A 3,328-nucleotide genomic window follows, 5' to 3' on the forward strand; every position below is an offset into this window, starting at 1 on the left:
TGAAATGGATCTCCCACGTTGGCAGAGAAGAGCAGTAATCTGTATTATGGTATGCATAGAGTCACGCTGTTGGAGTATCCCGGCACCTTCAATTCAAAGGAAGGGGTCACAATCAGGCATTTTGAGACAGGAACCCTCTATTTGGGGGAAGGACATGAACTCTCATTTTTGGTAGAGGGAGCTCCAAGTTTTGGGGATGATCTGGAGGTGCTCATTTTGTAGAAACAGAGTACAGGTCTGGGCCAGCAACCCCCAGCTGATTTGGGGACCCCACCCCCTCCTGTCTGTTTCCAGGAACAATTGGGCCTAGCCTGGGTAGTACTGCTGGGAAGTGGGTGACTCAACCCCTCCCTGCGGCCACAGCTGGACCCCCGCCTGCACCCTCCAGTCTTCACATCTGGGCAGAGACCCAGCCATTGAGGGCTGGGATGAGGACCCTGAGTTCACACAATTGACGGCTGGTGCCCCTCCCCTAGGGCTGACCACAGCCATATGGTGGACACCATGCCACATACCACAGGGGGACCGCACAGGCCCTTTCACTCCAGACACTGACATCCCTCTCCAGGAGCATCCATCCTATACCCCCTCCCGTCTGTGTATCTAAGTCCACGTGAAGTGCACTCACATTTATGTATGTGTGAGATAGTAGGTCTGTGATTGCGTGTACATGGGTGTGTGTGTCTACGTCCACCTGTCTTGGGGCCCTGGAAATTTATGCAACAGGCTATCTGTGTGTGATTTGGTGGTGTGGGGTGGGGGACTGTCAGGACTGGGGCACATGCTCTCTGTATGAGACCTTGCTTTGTGTCATTCTTTGTGTGAGAGGTGTGTGACAATCAATGTGGCTTTAGGTTGTGTTTCTGTTTGACCATCTCCTTTCTCTCCATTGTGTCATTCTATGATAGTGTGACCCTGCCCTGTGTGTCCTTGGTTTGTCCACGTACCCTTCACAATATATGGATGTCCTTGTATGAGGCCTTTGGGTTTGTCTGTGACCCTACTTTGTGCATCCTGTTTGTGATGACCATATGACAGAATGACTGTCATAGGTCTTGATGTCCAAGACTTTCTCTTAGGCTTGATGGTGACGAATTGGAGTGTCTATGTATGACCTCTGTGTATGAAGACGGCCCTGTGTCCTTACCACAAACGGTGTGTGTCTGTGTATCTGCGTCTCTGTATGTATCCATGTGACCCTGTCCGCATGCGCTGCAGGACTGGCTGGACTAGTGAAGGTTTGTGCCAACATGGAGTGGCAGGTGTATCCAGTGTCCGTGATACTGTGGGTAGTGGGAGAGTTTGTGACATTGTGGGGAAGTGTCAAAGTCACACTGAGATGGTGATATGCGCAGAAGGCGTGAGGCCCAGCATCCCAGGGCTCTGAGCTGGGAGGGACCTTCCCGGCGCTGCGGGGGCGCGTGCGTCGTGCGTGACGTGAGAAACGACGGGGTCACTGTGTGCGTGGAGCCCGACGCGGTCGTGCGTGCGAGAGCGGGGAGCAGGGGATGGGCGAGCTGCGTGCGAGCGTGCGTGGGCGGCCGCGGGGGCGGGGCGCTCGGGGCACTGCCCCGCCCTACCCCGGTCCTGGGCCACGGATGAAACCCGGGAGGGGGCTGCCGTTAACCCCTTCCTGCCCGACCTGAAACTTGTGGGCCCTCGACGTTGCGCGGGGGCTTCCCCGGCGCCTGGGGGCCGTCCCTGCCAGGAGAGGAACCCCCCCCCCGATTGAACTGAGACACCCCCCTAGTTACTATGGGAACAGGAGCTTCCGAGCTTCCGAGCTTCCCGCGCTATCTGGAGTGTGCTTTCTCCCCTCCTCTTCTGCTCCCCCTCCACTCCGTAATCTGCAGACAATGCGGTTCCCGCTCCCGGTCTCGGGGGAAGGGGGCTGGGGTCGGCGAGGCCGATGCGTGCATGACTCAGGCCGGCCCGGGGGTCCCCTGGCCGCAGCCGACCCCGTTCCGTCTTTACCGCCCCCGTGACTCACCCCTCGCGGCTTTCCCCGTGTCTGACTCAGGCCCCTGGGGAGGGGTATGTGGACTCTAAGACCCCCTCCAGGAAGGGGGTGAACCAAGTTATGGGGACTTGGGGACTTCGTGCTCCGGGAGAAAGACTGCCCCTCTAGCAGGGGCGGTGTCGTCCCTTACCAGTCCCTCCCCAAGGTCACCAGAGGCGTTTCCCCCATCCCTGAATAGGCAGGGCCTACCCCCACCCAGGCCTCCGGGAACCCAGCCTCCAGTCCCTCCCCCCCCAGCCCACAGGAAGTTTTGGCAGAGCCCTTCTTGGCGATGAAACGGTTAAAGCCGTTTTTCTTATTCATTTCATCCAGGGGCCCCTTTTGACTCAGAATAAGCTGGGTGCCCCCTTGAGCCGGGCCTCCTGGGGGCCTGAGTTCATACTCCACCCCACATGTATTATTTTAAAGAGGGAAAGGAAGGCGGTTGGTGAACTGGGTGGGGGTCTTGGGTAGCATACAGAGTTGGCTTCAAATCCTGCCTCTGTTCTCATCACTGTCTGGGTATCAGTTTCCCCATCCGAAAATGGGGGGTAATTGTGTCCTGCTCATTGTGGTGTTGCGGGATTAGGTGAATAATGGATGGGATGCTTTGCATCTAGAGCTGGACACAGGAACAGAGAGGGGTGGCCTATGGAAGGACCCAGACTTGTCCTGTTTCCCAGGCCAGGGTGTCAGGGTGCCCAGCAGGAGCTAGTCCTTGCTGGCTAGCCCGTGCCCCTCCCAGGTGCTCAGAGGCCTTGGGGTTCATCCCATCCACCCCCTGGCCCAGCGGGCACCCAGGAAGTGAGAGGCGAAGAGGAACCTGTTGGGCCCGTCACCTCCCCATCCCCCACCCTCATTCCGGGGCCCTGACAAGGCCCCAATGCTGCAGCCCCACCCCTTGCTGCCCTGGACGCTTGGGTCCTGACCCAAGGGTGGCTGGAGGGAGGGGATGTTGGCGGAGACAGCGTCTCGGGAACATCCTGTGGACTGCCGGCCGGCCGGACAGACCAGACTGGAGGCTCAGCCCCTCCCCGGGCAGGGCAGAAGTCGGCTGGGGGCAGAGTAAATATGGCCCAGGGTGGCCAGACTTGGGGGGGTGGCAAGGAGTGTACACATACACAGTCACTCTGAGAGAGCCAGTCCAGACACACAAACCCCTGTCACCCTGGCCACAGAGAGACTGCCAACTAGGGACACACTGACAGGGTCAGACACATATCTGGGCAAGACAACCCAGCAAAAGCTGTCACACACCGACACAGTAACAGGGCAGACTCAGGAGCAAGACTGAAATGCTGCCAAATACACAAAGCCAACTACAGGCCA

The sequence above is a fragment of the Pteropus alecto genome, unplaced genomic scaffold, assembly GCF_000325575.1.
Source record: "Pteropus alecto unplaced genomic scaffold, ASM32557v1 scaffold388, whole genome shotgun sequence".
NCBI lineage: Eukaryota > Metazoa > Chordata > Mammalia > Chiroptera > Pteropodidae > Pteropus > Pteropus alecto.